Source organism: Schistocerca piceifrons, chromosome 6 (assembly GCF_021461385.2).
Source record: "Schistocerca piceifrons isolate TAMUIC-IGC-003096 chromosome 6, iqSchPice1.1, whole genome shotgun sequence".
NCBI classification, from domain to species: Eukaryota; Metazoa; Arthropoda; class Insecta; order Orthoptera; family Acrididae; genus Schistocerca; species Schistocerca piceifrons.
Genome location: NC_060143.1, coordinates 46,005,109 through 46,029,776, shown reverse-complemented (window position 1 = coordinate 46,029,776; position 24,668 = coordinate 46,005,109). Strand labels below are relative to the sequence as shown.

General features: G+C 42.0%; 1 protein-coding gene and 1 pseudogene across 1 annotated transcript in view; both read left to right on the top strand.

Moving 5' to 3' along the window:
• The window catches only part of LOC124803136 (carbonic anhydrase 2-like), a 148,041-nt gene that overhangs the window by 92,311 nt on the left and 31,062 nt on the right, over positions 1–24,668 (top strand). The gene's annotated exons all lie outside the window — the stretch shown is intronic.
• Positions 24,479–24,596, top strand: LOC124803994 (annotated as a pseudogene).

The following is a 24,668-nucleotide window of genomic DNA, read 5'->3' as shown; positions in this document are numbered from 1 at the left end:
GCCGACATAGTGTAGCTGAGGCGGAATAAGGGGAACCAGCCCTCATTCGCCGAGGCAGATGGAAAACCGCCTAAAAACCATCCACAGTCTGGCCGGCTCACTGGACCTCGACACAAGTCCGTCGGGTGGATTCGTGCCGGGGACAGGCGCTCCCTCCCAATCCGGAAAGCCGTGAGTTAGACCACACGGCTAACGGAGCGGGCGTGTTACGGATATTTTGTCGAGATTTCAATCAAACCAGACGAGATTTTTTTATATCAATCATTAGACACAGCTGGAGCAGCTTCTGAAATTGCGTTCTCTCCCATGTATGTCATCGTCTCACAATAACGATTCACTGCCACTTTTACGTAATGTAAGCTTAATGATATGGGTACATTTTGAGAAGTATGAAGCCATTCCCGATCTCAAACATTTCATTCTTTTAATAAGCTTATTCCGTTGATCATCGATTATAGCCATGTTATTGTCTTAATCGAATTATGACTTTAATAATAATTAAAGAAAGAATCAAATTCTTTTGAATCCCCCTGTCTATGCTGTAATTCGGTTTCTGTAAATGTAATGGAAGATGTTTCGCTTGTGTCAGCAGAAGTCCCCGAACGTCATGAGAGCAGCCTGGAGGTCCCACTGTGTTATTCTCTAGGGAATTGGAGTGACTTGAGAAGAACTCATCTCCTGGTGATATGAGGTATTGATCCAACGAGAAACGTCAGATATAAGGATGGTTGGTATTGCTCTAGCCCAGACGTTGGTCTGGCACCTGCAGCCGACTTTTTCGGCATCGTCTTGATAACAGGGCACAATATGACAGTAAAGCATTTTCAGGAAAGGGAAGTGTACCCAGCCCCGTAACCTCTCAGAAGACTGATGAGAAGAGAATCCATTCGAGAAGATTGCTGCTTTCATACCACTCCCAAAAGCAGATTAATACTTTCGATTCTGCACTTGTTTCTCACTGTTCAGTGAAAGTCTGACAGGAAACAGATGCCAAGAAGCTGTGGAATAGATGATTTTTTCTTCAGTCACACGCAAGGAAGAAACACTAGCCTGGGAGGCCAGAAATCTTTTTCCGAAAGTTTCTGCTCGAAACGGCCGTGGACTGGCGGAACAAAGAAACGAAACCATAACGCAGTCTCCAAAGTACAGAATTCTGAGACAGTACATTGAAGAGATAGCCAATTGGAGCGTGACTTTTACACAGTTTTTGATGAAAGAAAAACAGTAACATAGTAAGTGCGCTATTTTCTAGAGCTGGAAGACCTTTTGTCTCATTGTTTTTCGACGTTTTAGATGCGAGCTCAGTGCAGAATTGATACAGAAGACGTAGTTAGCAGACACCTACTTGTTTGCAGATCTTCTGACTACAGGGTTCAGCAGCGAGATTTAATGACACAGAGATGAAGAGCACCGATGCTCTTGATATGGGGCAGATGATACTTGCAATTAGATTTCTCAGTGCTTGTGAGACTGTCTGAATTGTCAGATGAATTCCAGTGGCTTCCATCTACACCATCCACAGTCTAATCTTCAGCACACAAGTTATAGCCAGCTGGCTTGGCCGAGCGGTTCTAGGCACTTCAGTCTGGAACCGCGCGACCGCTACGGTCGCAGGTTCGAATCCTGCCTCGGGCATGGCTGTGTGTGACGACCTTAGGTTAGTTAGGTTTAGGTAGTTCTAAGTTCTAGGGGACTCATGACCTCAGATGTTAAGTCCCGTAGTGCTCAGAGCCATTTCATTTTGAACAAGTTATATTTAGAGCATCTGCTGTCGCCAGCAGGTTTATGAAGGAAAAAAGTCAGCGACATTCCAGTAATACAGTAAATTCACGCACTGTCACCCATGACCAGGCGAACTGGCATATTTATATGTTTAATTTCATTTCTGCTTATGGTATGAGCGCGCGATCACAGTTGTCAACGTACGGCTATATGTGCTAAGTAAATACCACTGACCTCTACCTTGAGAGATAACTTTGCCAAACTTATCCATGTTGACTGAAACTTACTTTTATATTTCAGTTAGATGTTTAGATGATCTTTCTTGTTCAGCTGAATTATATGCAGTGTCCTTTATTAATCTGTATGCACTAAATATTCCCTTTACAATAAATTTGGTTTCACTTGGATCAAGTCTTAGACTTTGCAAAGTACCAAATCGTTTTCATTTTCTCTATTAATAGTGAATTATGGAAATGTCGGTACCCAAGACTCAATGCTGGGATCACCCTATCTGTTAATAACGCTAGTTAAAATCGGTTGGATTACATTTTTATCGAGTGTCTGAGTACTTCGCGGAGCGATTTGCGCCTCAGAATCCCCTGTGACGCTGGTTCTTGTACCATTGCAGAAGGATGGGTCAGCTAGGTGACCATTTCGAAATTTACAGCCTCTGCTGCAATTTGTGTGTTGGTGAGACATTTCTGTTTATGAACATTGGTATCCGTGAGAATTTTACCATAATTTTGAAGACCCTCTCATGTATAACACTTCTTAGGAAGTTTAATTTTAAACAGAAGATTATGTAATCCACTAATTCCTGGTAGCTTCGACTATGAATTACTGAATCATATCCATTGACGACTACTGGTGAGTCACTGGTTATCACCACATTTATATCAGTTGAAACTGGATGCCCTACAAAATAACAAAAGATTTGTCTGTTGGTTTAACAGAACGCAATGCTGCCAGTTTAGCCCCTGTCCCATTTATAATTTTCTTTCACGACGTTTCTTGATTTCCATACCACCTTACACGTTGTATTCACTTTTTCTTCTTCTTCTTCTTCTTCTTCTTCTTAGTCATCCTCACCTTCATTACCTCAGCCTCTGCGCTCATATTGTATTGTTTTCTTAGGCTTCAGCTTCTTTGTCCTGACTTAAATAACGAAAACTGTGCCAATTACTTATTTTCATGCTTGCACAACGCGTTTGGAGAACTTATCCTATTTTCACTTGCATATTTGTTTATATGAATGTTTGAGGTGATGTTTGCATATGTGATTTTCTTCCTCTCTGGTGTCTTTTTTGGTGTTTGGTGGACAAAGTGAATCTCTGAGTGTTTTTAAATGCTAACGTTGGTAGTGGTATTTTTACTTGTCTTCTTACAGGTATTGAGCCTCTTCCTTTACATACAATATGATACACAAATCATCAGTTTTACTGCTTGTTTTAGTAATCAAACCATGCTACAAAGATATTACGATATTTTGGTTTCACAACGAGTTTGTACACAGTCAGTGGTGTTACACTGTTTTTACATTACATTATACATAAAGCTCTCAATTATGAAATGTATTTTTACCACTGTGGGTTTATGAATTATCGATCATATTTTTAATGAGAAAATACAAATATTTACGAGTACCACTATAGCTATCATGTGCAGGAGAAACATTTGAAAAAGTTAACTGATTCCCTAGCTTGTTTGTCATTGAGAACGTTTTCCTCTTGCTTTTTGTGGTGTACAAAAATTTCAAGCTGTTCCATTAAATCCATGATATGTGATTTTTAGAAGTGGTACGCTATTAAGGTCTTCTTCTGTGTTTTAGAATAGGTGTCCTGTTATTTTATGTGTGTTGATAGTGTTCATTTCGTAAATTGGTAGCATTTGTAACAGTTAATGTGCTGAGTGTATCTAATTTGAATATTCCTGCCACTTTATCCTAAGTAGCTGCTTGAACGAGTTTTACATGTTAATTTGTGTATTCGTAAGTCTGAAAGTTTGTCTTTTTTATTGTTTAAGGTGTGGAACGAAATTAAGTTCTTTGTCTTGGTGTCCCTCCTTTGAGAATATTTTAAGAATCACTGTAGTGTTTGAGAAATGTGTTTGAACACTTTTTCTATTATGGTGTAAGCTTCAGCTAGCGTTTTCCGTAGCAGCGCCAGTAACTTGCGGGTAATTGAAGACCTGACTTTTAAAACTTGTGTTCTGTACAATGGAATCGACAACTATACAAATTAATAGCAAATGTCTCTATTTATACCACAATCCAAAACTACTCACATGTAGCAATTAGCGTCGTACAAATACAGTTATCGAAATTCAAATAGTGTCATACACGCAGTGGACCTTTGACAAACGAAACAGGTCAAAGTCGAATGCACTACAAAATAATGGATTGAAAGTAGACCTACATCTTACAAAGTGTGGGCAATCATTACTGAAAAAAATTACTAACGTAGATGTCGAAGCCAAATATCCATTTTATGAGGTCTTATACGTTTGAGACCATTTCCGTTAATAACGTTTATGGTATACCACAGTGCTGGAAGATTTAAAAATATATATATCGTTTCTTTACTGTGTATAGTGATATTACTGGCCACACACTGAATGGCACATCACGGATAGGATATCAAAGTGAGAAGATTTGTAAGCTACAGTGGAACTAATTCACTGACAATCTAATAAAACAACAACTCTATTCTACATGGAGATACACTTCTATGCAGTTCTTTGATATGCGCAAGATATGCACAAGATACGGAAACGTGCCTTGTTTCTTTCCTCACTGCACGTGTTTAAGGGCTAACAAAGAATATACAGCTAAACTTTTTGCTAACGTTAAAATTAAAAATGTGCATATGAGTCTAATGCTGAAAATGTGACTAACAAGAAGCAGTACCAGTAGGGAAACATGCACTAGTTTCGGAATTCCAGCTTCATTTGCTGTCGATACAAATACAGCAAAAGTATAATAAAATGCGTTACGGAAGCGTCCTGTTCATATCACAGCCTTCTCTTCTTCGTTATTCGAAATACATCAACAAAACAAGTTACATTAACGAGGGAGGCTAAATGTGTCATTTCACTAGAGCAAACACGTAGTTAACAACAGAAAAACGTTCGAAATTGCCTTTCTTACACTGCTATTCAAGCAAGCACTATAAGTTTTAATATTTAAAACAGTTATTGCATGCACATGACAGGATTAACGAGCAATTATCAATCGTAAACAGTAGTCTGCTAATGTTACGGGCTACTTAAAATGGCCGCAGGCCCCGACCCCTCTGGGTTAAAAAAAAAGTACAGCGTAAGTCCATAGTGTCATCTCCCTTCTCTCCTTACATCCACGATGACACTACGCGATAAATTTCATCTTCAATCATATCGTGTTAAACTACATCTCTGAAATCGTCTTAAAACGTGTAAATAAATGCTTGCCTTGAGCGTTGTGCTGGGATACACCAGAATGAATAAACCAGCACATGCTGACCTCAAACGGTTAAAAATATTTTTCCTTGCTTGTTCGGTAAGTTCTTCACTGTTTTTTCAAATTTTTCTCTCGTCTTTTCCGCAATGGATTGACTAAATACGAAACGTAGCATCTTTATCATTACGGGAGAACATATTTATATCACTCAGGAGCGAATTTAATTTATGTGTTGGACGATGATGAACCCAACGGGTCTGAAATCCATCACGTACTTTAATAAAACACGAGAAACTTGTGTCTGACGGCGAGGCGTTTTTATTTGCACTTCATGTGTGTTTGTAGTTATACAGCGATTCAAAAAAAAGGTGTCGAGTACTCTGTGAGGTGGTAGTATTCATCTAAACAAGGAAAATAAGTACAATAAACATGTATTTGGAAATGCATACTATCTGAGATAAGTCCAAAATGCATATGTTTTGCGATAAACACATGTTTATAGGAGGTGTTCAACGTGGCGTCCATTCATGACAGTACAACCCTCTGCCCTCCGGCTTAAAGAATGACGCACCCTTTGAAGTACATCCGGTTGTTGTTGTAACTATTGGCACGCCTTGAAGACACTATAGTATCCGCAGATCGTTGACTGGCGTGGGGTAGACCAATTCCTTCAAGTGTCCTCATAACCAGAAGTCTAAGGGATGGAGGTCTGGGGAACGAAAAGACCAAGACGTGGTGCGTCCCCGACCAATCCAGCGGTCCTGAAATACCTGCGACAGTTGTTCGTGCGCATTGCGAGGAAAGTGCGCTGGTGTGCCGTCATGTAAAAACCACATCTTCATTCTTGCCTCCAGCAAGGCAGGCCATACATTAATGAGCAAGTCCACATAATGCGCCCCTGTTAACCTTTGTGGTAGCACATATGGCCCTATCTATCTATCGCCATGTACGCAAGTGCTGCAAGAGAGAAAACGAAAATATACTACATCATTTGTATGCACAAACAACGTGATAACGGTAAACAGGTAACAGAATCAGCGGTTGGAGAAGGTAAAACTCATTGATACGCACACAGAGGTTCATAGTACTGCACAATAATGCAAACAAACACGACGAAAACTAATGTAGACTACAAAACGACTTGCTTTTGTTTTTTTTTCTGTGAGTGTTACCACTTCTGAAAGTATTCGACACGTTTTTGAACATCCTGTAGATGCATATTACAATATGAACCTGCGTTCATTTTGCACTCGGTAAATGATAAAGAATTTTATTTCAGTGGCAAAAATTTTGTTTTCGAGATATCGACTTTATATTTCTGTCTTGTTCAATAATAATCTTCTTCAAGAACCGTCTTTGGTGATGTTTTGATGTATGTAAACATACTAGGGGTTCTCCCTCTGTACTGAAAAAAATACAATTATGGTAAGACATCATGACTTCTCACCCAAACAACTCATCCCTTCGTATTTGAATAGTTGGTTTCCCTCTTGGTTGTGTCATGTGTCAGTGTAATGTTTTGACATCACGTATTTTTCTTAGATGTTGGTGTTACTTCGAAGTTGCTGTCGTAAAATACTGTTGTAGACTACCTTTGAACCCTAGTTCTCATTGGTAAATTTTGCAGCCTTCGCCAAATGTTATTATTGCACGTAACCCTAACTAGGCACAATTATTTGTACAAACAGCTGTAACTGCCTACCGATATTACCAATTACAGTTTCTAATCTAGATAATGACTGTGATCTTGTTCTCCCCTAAACTGCTTCTAGCAAACGTGTGACATTACTAACATAATTCTAGAAGAGTCCAGCATTTACAGTTTTTCTATGAACCATCAATAACATTTCCTCAGATTGAAATAACACCACATTTTGCGTATTTTAGATGTGGGGATACCATTGTAACACTTGACAAGCTTCATAGAACTACTGAGGTATGGAAATATTTAAATTGAGCGTGCATTGTGTCTTATAGCAGAAATAGCCTAGAGAATGGAATTAATTACTTTCGTCCAGTAGATTACAGTAATTCAAACTGCCTATTTTTTTGTGCACTAGGCGGGCAATGCCTAGTACTCTGTTTTAGACGACACTTGTATTCTTCAGCTATAACCTCAGTCAGGTTTATTTTGCTGTAGTGCCTGGTTTAGCCTTAACTTCGATTGTCAACTGCCTGTGTAGCACGTTATTTTGTAAGCGATGTATGGTTACGCATGAAAAGAGCATTGCGACTCTTCATTTGAGAAATACCAATCACGTTTGAGGTTCAGTTTGACAGATATATACAGGCGTGTGTGTGTGTGTGTGTGTGTGTGTGTGTGTGTGTGAAATAATATTGTAAAACTTGACGTAAAAGTTGTATACTTTTGTATTGCTGGAGTATTTTTGCGGACGTTCTAGTCGTGAAAAGAACACTGTAACACTTGACAAGCAGAGAGGCATCGTAGAAAAATTTTAACGTGGAAAATAACAATTTTTTTGTGCCTGTTGTGCCTTACATCATTCATAGTCTAATAACTGTAGCGTTAAGTCTGCCGTCTTCAGTTGGTGATGGTAAGCAACAGAAGCCTAAAGCAGCAGTTGCTTTTATTTCAGTTTTGAAGTTTTGTAGAATTATATTTGCAGTAAAACTCACCTTTCATTCAGTTATGTATTTCTAATTTGTAAGTTACATTGCATAAATGAAAGTTACTTTTTAACTGTGTATGGAGTGTATTTCTTAGCGAATGCTATATAATATCCAGTGGAGGTACCAGATGCAAGACAGATTTTTGCTGACGAAGAGGTAGTCTATTTTAGGTTAGCAGTTCTTTGCAGCGAAAATCGGAAACATCGTTGGCAATATTGTTTTTTCAAACGAACTGCTATATTATGCAATTCAGGCGAGTGTTGTGTAGTTTTCTTATAGAGCATGTGTGCTTGTGTGCCCTTGTGTGTGTGTGTGTGTGTGTGTGTGTGTGTGTGTGTGTGTGTGTGTGTGTGTGTATGTGTGTGTTTATTCGTATTTGTCGTAATTAAGGTGTGGAAAGACTGTAGTTTATCCCTGTTACGTAATGTTTTGGAAAATACCTGTGAATATCATACAAAAAACCAAAGGTATCACATCGTTCAGATATCCCTCTGGGTGTAAATTGTGATTCGTTGTTTTATTTTAATGGACTGTAAGTTACTGACAGCAGAGAATAGGGGAGAGTATTGGAGGAACAGCGGGAAGGGGCTTAGCTTCTCAGATGTTGATGATGACATCGCTTATAAATCTGAAATTATCTCTAATGTGACTTATTTTATCACTGATAAGTAAGGCAGGCTTTCTGGCGCCAACCTGGATAACATCATACAATAAATCAGGTGTAGAATACCTCTATTAATTTCTTTCGGGATAATGTTGAGGGAATTGTAAACGACGTAAAGACTGTAGTCATCGGTAGAGGTATTGCTCGTCCCTTGTGCCAGAGCTTTCATCAAGCTTATTGGCTGACATTATCCGCTGTAGTTGGGTTACGAACCAGAATGAAGCACCTGAGTGTATATAATCTTTACCAGCAGTAACGAGGGGTAAAGAGGATACAGTTGGTTGACTTGTAAAGATTCACATCGCAGCTTATGGCCAGGAAATTCAAAAAATTTGGGAAAAAGAAGCATGTGTATAAACATAAAGAAGTCCTTACTAACTACAGACGAGAAAGCTGAAAGGTGGAAAGAAAAAAGGAACAAGAACTACGCCAGGGAAATAAACTTCAAGAGAATATTAATATAGAAATGGAAAAAAAGTAGGTGAAGATGAGATGGTAGATACGCTACTGCGAGAAGATTGTGGCACGGCACTGAACGATCTAATTCAAGGCAAAGCTCGTCCAGATGAAGATATCACCTCAAAATTAGTGAGATCCCAGGGAGAGCCAGCTATCGCAGAACTATCTCACCTTGTATGTAAGCTCGTTCGTCAGACTTGTCACCTCCGGATTTTTTCTTGTGCGGATTCGTAAAAGACATTGTTCATAAAGACTTTCCTACTACACCTGAAGATATGCGAGAGAGAATTGTCAGAGCATGTGCTTCGATAAGTGCCGAAGTGATAAGGAATACCACTCAATCCATTGTAAGAAGATTGCAGTACTGCATTGATACCAGTAGTCATCAGTTCGAACACCTTCTGTAAATGGACGTTCATGCCACCTTTTTGACCTTCGTTGACCTTCAAAGACCTTACTGTTAGACGTCATTGGATTCGTCTCGATAGCCGCTATCAGAAAATAATTACCAAACTAATGCATCCAATTTACAAAAACAAAGTTGACCTACATATCTCTGACGCAACCTCACGTAGTACAAAAAAACCAACGTCATATTCTGGACCTCGTTGTCCCATGCAACATTTGTCCCACAAGCTTTTCAGCTCGTATCATACTTTCGGAGTTATTCTAGGTGTCCATGGTTTGTGACTCACCCTGTATAAAAAAGATTTTCAGATCTGTTCAATTAAAAGTAAAGGAAAAATTAGAAAGCTGTCTAAATGCTTGTCTTGTTCAATGTAGTATTCGTCCACTTGATAAAAACGCACTTTACATTCGTACAACCATGTGAAACTGCCAGAAAATTGCTTCTTTGGGATGTTGTTCAACTCACGTGTCACGTTTCTCGATCTCGGCGAAGCATCAGAGACCCTTTCTGCGCTTCGGTGCTTTACGTTAGTTTCATATTGGTAACACCAAGTCTTTTCACTGTTATGAATTGCTTTGCAAGCTATTCGGCTCTCTAGTAAATACACTAGCGAAGAACCCATGCAATTCATGAAAAGAGAATTCAGATATTAATTTATTGAACGTCTAATATCAAATGATAAAAATAATACGTAGGTTTTTTGCTATATTTGCAGATTCGGTTGGTAACAGTAGATCTGAATGAAGAAATACATACTAATACAAAGGATTTATAAATCTGTCACTCTTCAATACAATGCCTATTCTGAAGATGCCGAACCCTGGCCATCTAAAAGTCCGTAAATCTTATTGAACTGGCAAACACACAAATGAGGACCAGGTCATGAATGTTCGAATTTAAGTACGCCCAACGCTGCAGCTCCGAAGAGAGGATGTTTGCCTTTCATTGACAGCGGCGTATTCATTCGTGGCAGCGCAATCGTGGCGCGGTGGCGGCTGTAGGAAACGCGTCTGCGTAACTGGCGGCTCGCGTCTTTGGAAGTGTGGCCGATCTGATATTGGACGAAATGATAATTAAATGAAGACCCTAAACTGTCGACAGGCGTTGATATACATCAATGGGGAAAGTTGAAAATGTGTGCCCCGACCAGGACTCGAATGCGGGATCTCCCGCTTACGTGGCAGACGTTCTGTCCATCGGAGCCACCGATGGCGCATAGGATAGTGCGACTGCAGGGATTTATCCCTTGCACGCTCCCCGTGAGACACACATCACACATTCCCAATTTAATGTCTACACACTACGTTCGTAGTGGCCCTGCCCACTACACTCACTACTCGCGGCAGACAATCTGACCGAGTCCCGTAAGAGTTCGGGCAATGCGCATGAATCCGCACAGAAGAAGAAGGTCAATGGCCGGTTAGCCTTAACTATATATGGAGATGCTATCTGTTCTTTCGGACATTCGAATACCATCTCTATCTGCATGGTCACCGATGGTATCCATATATAGATAGTGGACCATAACGCAGTCCACCAATGATGATTTTTTCCAGATGTGAACTGTCCGCGTTTTCCATTTTTAACAAGTTACAGCACGTCTTCACACGTCGTTGTTTCTATCGGTAGCCAACGTGTGCATGAGAAGCTTTGCACATAAATGTCTCCTATTTAAATCATTTTGGACTGCGTCTTGAATACTTGATTTAAAGTTGTAGCTTCACTGCAGTTTGTATACAAAAACGTTGATATACAATGGCCGCATGTCCACCACTTAACACTGCCTGCTCACATCTGACTGGTCGAATGCACATACGTGGTTTATAGTTGTTACGTAGCTACAGTTGCCACTGCAACCTGCCAACTGCCGACCTGACAACGGCCGATCTGCAACCCCCCCCCCCCCCTACACCCCTCCCGCCCAACTTGAGGAAGGTGCGAAGAGTGGGCTGTGCCGTAGACAGTAATGAGGCTGGTTGCTTGGGTGGGGGCAGAGCAGTCCAAGCCGTGTACGGACATAGCGTCTTGCGAGGACGAGGGAAACTGCCCCGGAAAACGAGGCACAGGACGCATCGACGGCGCAGGTAGAATAGTGTAGGGTGCTGCAGAGGGTGTCAGCAACTAGCCGACGGTGACGGCGTCGATGTCCATGGGAGAGGCGTTGGCACCAACGGCGTCGCAGGTGGACAGGCGGAGACTCGGTAGACTGCGTAGGACGCTGTCTCGCGGTGGACTGATGTGGCTGCGTCACTGCGGCTGGACGTCGTGTAGAGAAGAAATCCGGAATAGTTTGATCTACGGCAGGATCACTGAATTCACGAAGCCGTAGCTGATTCTGGTGGCTCTAATGATTCCCTCCGCTGCCGCGAGTAGTATAGTGCGCCCTGCAATCTGAAAACAACGCCGGATGCCCATGAATATGGCTTGTTGTACATTCTTTATTGAACTCTGTCGTCTGGGTGAAACTTCTTGATGATGTCTAAAGCTGGAGCAGAGCGGTAAGGACGAATCAAATATAGAAAGATCCGATGGCGTCTTTCATGCAAACATTATGCCGGTGAAATGCAAAGAGCAGGCAAAGTACGATATGAACTTAAAAATATCAGTAAGGCATCTACATGTGAATGTGAAGCTCGAAGGTTTGACATTTGGATCATTAACGTTGAAATGAAACGTTACGTCTTGTCGTTAGGCTGTAGTAGGAATGGCGCCGTCCTGAAATGATGGGTTCCATTGTTTTTGTAAAATTGAAGAAACCGGTTGGAAGAAAAAGGCGGTTCATTGCCAGAGATAATTGTCTGAAAAGAATTCAAGAGAAAATACAGAAGCGAACGCCTTGATAGTGAGGGCGAAATTCGTTGAATACTCCGCAATAATAAAAGAGTATTTTTTGTAGACAACGACGATAATCAACCAACCTGTTTGCCAAAACGGGCAAGCAAAGTCTATATGGAGCATCAGAGTGTGGCCAGGAGAAAAATTCCTGGTGCGGAACCCCCTCATTGTCCGCGCAAGTACGACATCGTGCCTTCACACGTTCTATTTGCTGATCTAAACCACTCCACGTATAACGTTCGCGAGCCAGAAGCTTAGTGCGAACTGTTCTCCAGTGTCCTCCGTGTAGAAGACTTAACACTTGTTGTTGCAATGAGTTGGGGATGAATTCTCTTGCCTGTTCATTAGGCGTGTAAAGCAGAATTATATTATTCAGAAGAGATAAACTGCTGCGATACGCAAAGTACCCTCGCAGTAAGGGGTCGGGAGCATTGCCAACCTTTGCGAATGTAACGTCTTGGCAATCGGTCATACTCTGTGGCTTGTGCTAACCGCCATGAATCAATAGGAAAATAATCCAGGGCTGGCGAATCAGAAGAATCAATACGTAAACAAAAAGCTTCCGATGCGTCGACTGCTGCATGTGTATCGCAGGTAAACGAGGTAAAGTGTCGGCGTTTGCGCGTTGCGCCGTCCGGCTATACAGATTTTCATGTAATTTAATACTAATGGCGGCCAACGTGGAACTTGTTTCGACAGATGAAACATTGCGTCAAAGGCTTATCAACCGTGACCAGGAAAAATTTTCTGCCATACAGCTTATGATGAAGTTTGGTGACAACATATATTACAGCGAGGGCCTCCTTCTCCAGCTGATTACATTTAATCTGATTATTGTTCGTAGTTTCGGAAGCAGACACCATAGGGCGTTCGGTTTTGACAGTTTATTGGTACAAAACAGACCTAATGCCATGGGACTAGGCATCGACTGTAAGCACAAGTGGTTTGAGTCTTGCACAAGACAATGTTTACGTTTTCAGTCTTTCAGAAGCTCGGTCACCGTCTTTTTCCAATGGAACGGAACATTTGTAAATTTAAGGCAGTTCAGAGGCGTGACAGTTTGTGCTGCATTGCTAAAGAATTTTATATAGTATGTCAGTTTTCCAAGAGCAGCTTGCAGTTCACGTAAATTCTTAGGGGATGACAACTACTGAATTTCTTGCAGATGTTTCATCGAGGAACGAGCACCGCTGGCGTCGATGATATGTGCTACGCACTCAGGTCTAGTTTCGAAACAGGAACATTTCCACGCGTTACATTTGAGGCCCTCCTTAGTTAAAACTTCAAATAGACAGAGTCAACTTTTAAGGTGTTATTCTAGGGCTTGTCCGGAAACGATTATGTCATCAAAATACTTAAAATAAGAAGGTACCTTAGACGTTAACTGTACGAGAAATTTCTGAAACAACACAGGCACGGAAGCACTTCCGGAAGACAAGCGCTGATATTCAAACAAGCCAACATGAGTATTAACAGCAAAAAGATTCGTTGTCTCTTCGTCCAATGATAATTGAAGATAGGCTTCTACAAGATCAGTTTTTGAGAAGAATTCTCTTCCCATTAGGCGATCCAAAATTTCGTCTGTACGTGGGAACGGGTAGTAGCAGTCAATGGTTGTTTGTGAATTAACCGTCCATATTAAATCTGCACAAAGACCAATGTTATAATTTGGTTTAAGAATGACAACTAAGGACGATGCCCACTGACTCACTGAAATAGGTTTGAAGACGCCAGTGGATTCCAGCCTCTATATTTGTCTAGCCATATCGTCACGTAATGCATGCGCCACATGGCACTCACGGCAAAATTTGGGTTGCGCATTAGCATTCAGGGTAATCTGAGCATCAAAATCTTTTGCGCATCCTAGGTACCGTCGAACATATGTTGATACTTGTCACAGAATTGTTTAATTGCGGCATGGGAAACTTTTGTGTGAATCGCATTCACACTGTCCTGTATGTCTAAACCGAAGCCGGCCGCTGTGACCGAGCGGTTATAGGCGCTTCAATCTGGAACCGCGTGACCGCTACGGTCAGAGGTTCGAATCCTGCCTCCGGCGTGTATATGCGTGATGCCCTTAGGTTAGTTAGGTTTAATTAGCTCTAAGTTCTAGGGGACTGATGACCTCAGATGTTAAGTCCCATTATTGCTCAGAGGCACTTGAACCATTTTTTCTAAACGGAAGGAATCAAACGCATCCATACAGAAAATATTTGGGCCCGTGCATGAGCGGTCTACAGTCAAAAGTATTTCCTTAGTCGTGACTTTTTTTATTTATTTTGCAGGTAAGCGGCACGTTCCAAGCAATGAAATGCTATCGTTGCTATGGACAGTGAGGCGCAGACTTGGTGTCTGCAAAGGTAGTTGGCCAACATTTTCGCTATACTCGTAGGCAGTGAGACGCAGCTTTGATGTCTGCATAGGTGGTTGGCCAAAGTTTTCATATGTATCTAGGTCAAGCTACGTGACAGAAGCTCCGGTATTTAGTCGAAAAAGCACTGAGTGGTTACAAATTTGCGATGTAATCCACGGTTTGCGGTGTTTTCTCTGAATATAGTTGTCCATTATGTGTTGTGAAAGCTGTTTTCTGTTTCCACCTACGAACTAGGGTACTTTTCCGAATTTGGTATTTGAGGGAGCCTTTTTGAAGTGTTGAGGTATTCACAGTAGATGCCTGTGGGATCGTTTCCTGCGTCTTCGCTTCTCTGATTTTTGAGCAGGAGGAGGCGCAGAATCTGAAAATAAAATGAAACTGATTTCCATCTGTCCCTGCTTTCCATTGTTCCCCTCTTGAAACAGAGGAAGGCCATCAAATCCTTCGCAGGCAGACCGGTTTTTGTATGTCCAGTGCTATGACAAAAATTGCATTCAGTTTGTCTGAAGAAGCAATTCTTCCGATCACGAGTGACGTAGCATTTCACACATTATTTCGCTTTGCCTAGAGCTGGGGCTGTGTAATTAGCGTTGCGCCGACGCTGCAAACGCTGTGTCTTGTGTGTCCGGCCTTGTTTACGAGGGGGTTGCTTGCGAGTGCAGGGGCCGGCGCTGCGCCTGAGACAAAGGTTGCCTGTCTCAAGTGAAGCGATAACTGGTTGGCAGAAATCTTGCTCGCCTAATTCTCGAACTTCGCATGCATCGATAAATTCAAGCACTTCACTGCGATGCTTTAGAATTTCGGCCCTCAGTCTCTGATGAGATTCTGAATAACAGCACTTCGAAGCATTTCAGCCTGATAAGTTTCGACACAGGTACAACTGAATTTAGTTTTAGTCATGCCCTGCAATTCCACAATCCATTCTTCACAGGACTGTTCACTACGACGTTGCAAGCAGCAAAATTAATACCGTGCAGAAGCAACGCTTATCTGACTCTCAAAGAATTCGTGTAATCTTGCAATTATGATCTCGTAGGGCTGGGTTTGGGGCTCACTGAGAGAACAATATCACTAGGAGGCACTAGGTGTAAGCTCACACACATGAAAAGTGCAAGACGTGATTCACTTGTGGCCGGCCGGAGTGGCCGAGCGGTTCTAGGCGCTACAGTCTGGAACCGCGCGACCGCTACGGTCGCAGGTTCGAATCCTGACTCGGGCATGGATATGTGTGATGTCCTTACGTTAGTTAGCTTTGAGTAATTCTAAGTTCTAGGGGACTGATGACCTCAGCAGTTTAGTCCCATAGTGCTCAGAGCCATTTGGTTCCCTGTGATTCTGTAGGCGTCGAAACGTTGGTGCAGCTGAGTTATTTACTTCTTCCATGTTTCCTTCATCTCATTGAACTGTCGGAAGGGCAAAGACAGTAGTTGAATTTCTTCTTTAGCTGTTGCCAACTTTTACTGCGTTTGTACGAGGCAAGAAACTCAGATAGCAGTTCTATTATTTGCTGAGTCTGAGACTGAATAAAGGATATTAGACGCTGCTCAGTACTTAGACGTTATCCTCCCCAGTTTGTCATGATTCCTTAAATGTGTCATCTTAAATATTTCAATTTATAAATTTCAAATTAACACACACACACACACAGACACACACACACACATACAAGAATTCAATAGAAGAAAAATGTTCGTCTCTGATGTCCAGAATTTCTTGCTCGTATTCCATTTCCTTGTACAGCATCTGTCCTTCGCTCCTGTATCCACTAAAAAACCAAACAGCATGCAGAGGAAGTCATAACAGACTTCCTCTGCATGCTGTTTGGTTTTTTAGTGGATACAGGAGCGAAGGACAGATGCTGTACAAGAACGGAGATTCGGATATTAATACACTACTGGTCATTAAATTTGCTACACCAAGAAAAAATGCAGATGATAAACGGGTATTCTTTGGACTAATATATTATACTAGAACTGACATGCGATTATATTTTCACGCAATTTGGGTGCATAGATCCTGACATATCAGTACCCAGAACAACCACCTCTGGCCGTAATAACGGCCTTGATACTCCTGGGCATTGACTCAAACAGAGCTTGGATGGCGTGTACAGATACAGCTGCCCATGCAGCATCAACACGATACCACAGTCCTTCAAGAGTAGTGACTGGCGTATTGTGACGAGGCAGTTGCTCGGCCACCATTGACCAGACGTTTTCAGTTGGTGAGAGATCTGGAGAACGTGCTGGCCAGGGCAGCAGCCGAACAATTTCTGTATCCAGAAAGGCCCGTACAGGACCTGCAACATTGGGTCGTGCATTATCCTGATGAAATGTAGGGTTGTTCAAAGACTTAATGCTGCAATTTTTACTAATCGAACGGCATGTGAAGTGAGTGAGGTTCGGGCAATGAGTGGTGTAAGTTCACGAACCTCTTGTCGACCCCTGTTCACAAGTCTGGGTATTTTGACATTGGCTTCTCAATATATATATTCCTTACTATCATTTCTTGTTAACATTATTAGCTTATTTCCAAGAATAAGCAGCTTTCTCTCAGTTAATACTCAGCAGAAATCATACCTGCATTTGGGTCGAACTTCCTTAACTCATGTGCAGAAAGGTGTGCAGCGTATTGCTGCATTCATTTTCAATAAGCTGCCATTAGAATTCAAAAATCTTAGCAGTAATCCACGCACTTTCAACTCGAAACTGAAGAGTTTCTCATGGGTCACTCCTTCTATTCTGTCGAAGAGTTCCTTGAAAAATTAAGCTGATTCTTGTTGTATTGTTGATTGCTCTTACTTAAACTTATCATTGACTTTTTGGGTTCATAAACATTTTATTTTTATCTGTTATTACTTTTTTGTTGTAATTTCGTGTACTGACACGTTTCGTGACCTTGGAGATTTGCTTTTCAATTTTGTCCTACGGAACTTGACATGTAAATAAATTAAATTTCTGTGGACCAGCTGCATCCCTTCATGCATTTCTTCTCCGATTGCGACGGTTTGTTGCAGCAGGATAACTGTTCGTTTCACAGGGCCAAAATCGTGCTTAAGTTGTTTGAGGAGCGTGGTAGTAAACTGCCGTCGGTGCCTTGAAAACATAGTAAATCTCAGCTGAACCCAATGGAACACACCTAGGATGTACTCTGGCGTCATTTTTCGGCCACAGGCCACCGAAAACTGCATTGTCTTTGACTAAACATCTGCTGCAACATACCTCTGGAAGCCTAAAAGGACTTGCTCAACCTATGCTACGCTTAACCGTTTGTGTATTGCGTTCCAGAACTTGCTACTGAACAGTTGATCAAATGTAGTTTCTCTTCACTTATATAGCACTGGTGATACCTCCCATTGTGCTTGTCATATTAGCGACTGTATCGTTCTTGCAAAAAGCTGGTAAAATGTTGGAAAATAATAAATCTCAACGCTTGCATCGATTTTGATGTGGTTCTCTACAGATGGTTGCAAAAGTCTCACACAGAACTAAAAGAGGTTCTCCATGATAATTGAAAATTTTTGTATAATGCGGTAGTGACAGAATCATCATTTATTTGGATGAAAACTCCGTCGTCGGTAAAGATTTTACGTTTGGTTTAGATCTGGAGGCCACAGATGTGTTTGTAGGACTGGTCTTTACCTACTAACTTTAGCTATATTCTGAGTGTCAATGTGGTTTCAGTCTGGCTGCTTTCTCTGATTTCTTTCCAAAGGCTAATAGTTTGTATCAAGTTCTTTGCAATACTACTGTGTCGTATTAAATAATCATCAACCCTGATAACTGCGCCATTGATGAATCGTCAGTTCATGAGAAATTACTATCTCAACCATTAGATAAACTCCAGCTCCATTAAAGTTTCTTCGTTCATGGTTAACTACTATGTTAGCAATAATCTTTGCCTCCTTGATACTGATATGTTGTTTAATATTTTATAAGATAACAGGTTTCTTTTCGGTTATTGAATATCAGATAATAACGTTTCCACCACTCTGTATTAGCGTAGCATTAGGCAGTCAACATTTGTAAAAGGATGTGCCTTTCCGCTGGAAACATTCACTTCTCTCGCGTCCACGTCTCTTTATTTATATGAGAAGTCGATATTCTCGTTATGTCTTACTTCTGGTGCCAAAGATTATTTGAACTCCGTTCGAATCTTAATTTGGGACTTTTTTTTAGTTCCAAGATGCATTTTACCGATGTTATAAGGCCGTAGGGTACGTTCTAAGGGAGACGATCTTCATCTTTCAGCTGGTCTTGAGAAGATTTCTTTACGTGATCATTTCTTAAATCTGTGACCTCTACCATCCCTTATGTACAGCATTATTTCCGTTTGATTTCTTCCGTGCTTCAAGAGCGTCCCACTTCAGCAGCCATAGAGTAACACTGTTTGAATTTCTCAAAGGTACGTAACAATTTCTCTTAACTGAGGGTTAGGGTGGTTATCATTTCTTCTAGTGCCTAAACTCACTCTTAAGATAGTTCTCCTTCTAATGTCTATAGTGTGTTAATGACACTAACATCCCTTGAATTCTGGCACGTAATGGCCGTATAACCTGCTTCCGCGTAACACATTCACTCTTCATTCTTTCAGAATTTACATAATTTTTTTACACATAACAACAGTTTTTGTCTCAGGAAAGAGATACCATCACTAGTCCAGCTCCCCCAGCAAGTCGCATTGTCTCTAGCTTTCATCAAACGCACATTCCTCAGCCATATGAATTTCGAAGGAACAAAACAACGGTGGCAATTCCTCCCGTTATTGTCAATGAGCGTGAGGGGTAGTCAAGACAACTCTCAAACCTGTCCCGTGTAGGTGTTTCTCCAGTAGATCTTACTGAATTGTCATTGCCACTGTAGTGAGCAGAGGTCCTCATGAAGGGCCTCTCATAACTCAGCAAGTGCTCTACTAATAGCTTCCTCTGACCCTTTTTTATATTTTTAGGTCTGTGTCTAGTTGATGTTACTTTAGCAAGGACAGCATGTTTACTTCATCCGTTATGTTTAATGCTGTGACTCACTCACGAAAGCAACGGGTATGATAAAAGTTGTGTTACGCATGTAGTGGCACTCTCTCTTAACACTAAAGCAGTCGACAAAGCAACACCGTCGATCGACGAATTACCAACAGCAGTGTCTCATGTCCTCAGTGTGTATTATATTATAATTTACAACACTATACGCTGACGCAGAGTCGCAGTATACTATTAGTATGTCACTAACTCTCTTCTTTAATCAGGTGGTGTTTTGGTGAAGAAAATTACAGAATTCTTACAAGTTAACTGCATCTTCAGTTTCACCGGAATAGCGTGCGTTACTGGCTGCCTTGGCTAATGAGATATGGGATATTGGTTAACAGAGGAGAATCAAAGACACTAGGCCACATAGTATAAATTTAATGCAAAATTATTCCCTATCCACTTCTGCCTATTTGTACTAATCTTTACAGGGAATGGTCAACAGGACCGGTTTGAGATCTCGCGGGGACCACAAGAATGTGAACTGAGATGCTCCTATTCGGCAACACGTACTCATCTTCATAATATAAAGTATTATTTTACTTTCGTGCAACAAGTGAGAATAACGTCCAACGAAGATTCTGTCATAGGTTTAAGAACGAGAAAATGCTTTGAACTGTATCAGGCGAAAACTAATAGACGTTAGTCAATTCAGTACAACTTCCCGTCGAATCCGACTCTCACTAGCTTCTCTCGAATAGAGATGAAAAATCACCATGTACTATGCACATATCTCTCTTACATCAAATAGAAATAAAATTATCAGACAATTATCTATGTGGAACATGTATACAGGCTAAATCATAACTCTACCAAAAAGGTTTCAGAGGTAGTTAGAGGATTTTTCAGAGTGTTCTGGCGTAATGAAACCTTGGTCCCCAAACGTTCGTTACAGAGTAATGATGTACGAGTAATTATGATTTCTTTAGTTCATCGCCCCAGTTCTATTTATTTATGTAAAATACCTTCTCAGCAGCAAAAAATGTCTATAATACGACAGCACAAAGTACATAGTGGTGCCACTATCCTAAAACAGATATGAAAGATGTGTAATGGAGTAACTTCTATGGCAGAACAACTCACTCAGCGTCCTTGTTCCGCACTTCACCGCATTTTGTGAACAGCAGCTGCATTTCGGTAAACTCCACATCAGCAAACCTATCCCTACTGCTCTGTATCACTGTTAAACAGCAACTAACTCAACCGAAAAATTGAAACAGAACCAAGCAGTACTGAATGCAATGTAGAGGTCGAAGAGTAAAGTGGGCTTTATGGCATACAACAAGTACCACGAGGAAATGCAACAAATGTTTCCAAACAAGGCACGTAGTGCATACCCTCCACATTTGCAATGTTACGCAGATATGTTCGGTACAATACAGATAGAATAACATATGAGGGCAAGAAATCAATCGAAGTGTAGTTGCTCTGTAACGAGCTATCGGTCACCACGGCGCCTGATACAAAAATACCCAGAGAAAATCGCTGAACAAACTCCGAATTTATTTCGGTGGAGTTCTTGTTCACCCTGTAAATTTGATACTGACCAAGTGCCAAGGATAATCTTACTTTGCTTCCCCTAACTGAAAAAAGTACAGTGTCTACTGTTCCAGATTTTTACTATCATTTGAATTATGGGACAATCAGATTTAAAAGAGGCTTACCATTTCATCCCCTGATCTGTACATAATGTCTGGACATCAGTTACAAGCTATTACCGTTCACGTTCCAAAGCAGAGTACTTAGTATTGTAAAGCTACTGATGTAAATCTTTCCAGAGAACACAATTTCGCAACGGACTCTGTAGAAATACTTCATGCAGTAAAATAATGCGGCTCACTGGTTGGAACAGCATTAAGTAATTCTGGGTTACTACACAACGCTGTGCGACGTGCAATGGAAGTGAATGAACACACTAAACGGATTAGCATTACAACACATTACAACACGCATGGAAACTTTACGTAAATACATTAAAACATGGTAGACAAACATACTGTAGGGTACAATGTGCCCTAATTCAACTTTAATGGAAGGAACGTACAACAGATTTGCAAAAATAGCACTACGAGAACTATATTATCATTTGTGGTGTCACCGCCAGACACCACACTTGCTAGGTGGTAGCTTTAAATCGGTCACGGTCCATTAGTACATGTCGGACCCGCGTGTCGCCACTTTCAGTGATAGCAGACCGAGCGCCACCACACGCCAGGTCTAGAGAGACTTACTAGCACTCGCCCCAGTTGTACGGACGACGTAGCTAGCGATGCACACTGACGAAGCCTCGCTCATTTGCAGAGCAGATAGTTAGAATAACCTTCAGCTAAGTCAATGGCTACGACCTAGTAAGGCGCCATTAGCCTTACATAGCTTGTATCTAAAGAGTCTCACTTGTCTCGTCAATAGCGATGTACCAAGTATGGATTAAAGTTAAGTATTCCAGAAGCTACGTCCTTTTCTTTATAGCATTCATTACGTATCCTGTTTCAGACCTCACGCCCATCTGCTTGAGCTTAGCGCGTGCCTTTCGGCTTCCTCTCATTGTGTCTAGGCTGTCTTGTCTAGACACAACATCATTAACCTTATTTCAACCAAACGCCTGCAGGACTAGGGAACCATCCAATACTTAGCAGCCGATGAGGTTCGCTGGGTGCGTTTCATGACTTTTGGATCAGGTTTGGTAACAACGCTCGTAATATTTTACAGCAAAGTAGAGTGGAACAGGAAATGTGAACATGTGAAAACGACCCTCGTATCAGCTTTCATTACGTAAAATGTGCTTGATTAAAGAAAATTATAACGTTCATATAATACAGAATTTTACATCAGTTTTCTATTATTTCCAGTGTTTTAATAATAATACAGCCTCATCTGCGTAATTTGAAACAATGTGACTGCCTTCAATTCGAAATGGCTAGCTGTCAGGTTTCATACGAAAAATTTGGGTAGAGTGGTAGTGGGACTGCTGCAAGCATGAGACATTTGGCAAGTATTATAAATGTGCTTTGTAGATAACCCATCCCTAATGGTCGTTTGACATTTCCCTTTTTCAGCCATAGTAACGACTGATAAACCCTCTAAATGGGATAGCGCCTAAGCTTCCAAGGGCAGCCACCTCCTTTATCAGTGTTGGTAACTTAGTTTTGCGAAGATGGTAATTTGAAATGCAATTCTACATTAATACATAGGCATTTGTTTAAACTGTACTGAGCAAAAGAATCTCCTGGTGTTAAAGATCGGCACTAGGTGCCAAACAAAACCCATGCGAGCAGCATATCACAAGTGGTTCTTTCTTCTCTTGCCGCTGAACTCTTAAGAAAGGAAGAACAAGACTGATACAGAATCTCACATGCCTGAGTAGAATTCACAACGAAGAGCCGTGACAAACTTCACAAAATAAGGCTTGTGTTGTGCGAAGAAAGTGAATTCTGGAGGCCCTTGTGCACATCGCTTCCTGACACGTTTTCCTTTCCGCCCGTGTTCCGGCCCCCTGTGCCTTCCTCAGGCTCACGTTCTTCCTTCCCCCACCACCCTCGCGGCGCGGAACGCAATGGTGGGAGCTAGAAGGGTCGGTGATAGGGTGAGGGGGAGTAGGGGGAGAGGGGTAGCGTCTGGCGCTGCAGCAGCTGCTGCGCTCGGGGCGTGCCACTAAAACAAACTCTAGCAGTTTAAACAGAATCCCGTGCAGGCCGGTATTTAATTTCCTCCCGTACCGTACAGCATGCAGGCGGGTTGCGCGAAGCCCGAGGCGCTTCCGAACAGCACTCGAGCGCACAACACACGCGGCCCAAGGGGAAAAGTCTGTCTGGGGAGAAGTGTGGTGAGGGGGGGTGTGGGGGTGAGATGTGCACGCCAGTTGCTGACGCGGCTCCTCGGGCAGTGCGAGCTTCCGGTGGGGCAGCGCCTACCAAGTTGGCAAAACAGAGCGGCCCAGCCGGCCAAGGAGCCCCACTGTTCATCTGTACAAGCCTGGCGGCTGCTGCTCTGCTCAGCAGTTACACAGGGGGGATCAGAGTGTGGACGCAATAACAGAACTCAGTGTGGGCAGCACATAAATTTTACGCGATTACTTAACTGCTTAAGACAGCAATGAAATATCATCTCTACTGCTTCCTTTATTCCAAATTAGCAGTATGCATGCGACAGCATGCGTATTTATATAGTGATCAGCCTGAACATAATGCCTACCTGTCTAATAGCCAGTATCCACCTTCGGTACAGATAACAACGACGACGCAGCATGGCAGCGACAGGGCCTTGGTAGGTCTCTGGAGGAAGTTAGCACCGCATCTTCAGGCTCAAGTTACCTAATTCCCACAAATTCCTAATAGGGAGATGGTGAGCTCTGACGCAATGTTCAATCACATAGCAGATGTGACCGATTGGGTACAGATGTGTCGGGTTTGGGGACCAGCACATCGGTTGGAACTCGCCATTGTGTTCCTCGAACCACTCCAACACACTCCTGGCCTTCTGACATGATGCCACTGCTGTCGGGAAAAAGTGATCGTCACAAATGGGTACACGTTATGTGCAATCAGTGTACGATACTCCTTGGCCATTATGGTGTCTTGCAGGAGCTGCACTTGACCCGAGGATGCCTACTTGAAAGTCCCCAAACATGTTATGGAGCCGCTGCCCGCTTGTCTCCAGCCCGTAGTACAGGTGTCAAGAAGCTATTCCCCAAACGACGAATTCGTGCCCTACCATCGGCATAATGAAGAATGTATCATGGTTTATCAGACCATGCAAAACTCTGCCACTGCGTCCAAGTACAGTGCCGATGGTAGTGTGCCCATTTCACTCATATCTACCAGTGTTGTGGTGATAATATTGGCACATGCATGGGTCGTCAGCTGCAGAGACCCATCGTTAAGATTGTTGGGTTCACTGTGCCCAGCATTAAAGTCTGATGTTAGTTCTGCAACGCGAATGGCCTTGCCGCAGTGGTAACACCAGTTCCCTTTAGATCACTGAAGTTAAGCACTGTCGGGCTGGGCTAGCACTTGGATGTGTGACCATCTGGTCTGCCGAGCGCTGTTGGCAAGCAGGATGAACTCAGCCCTTGTGAGGCATATTGAGGAGCTACTTGATTGAGATGTAGCAGCTCCAGTCTCG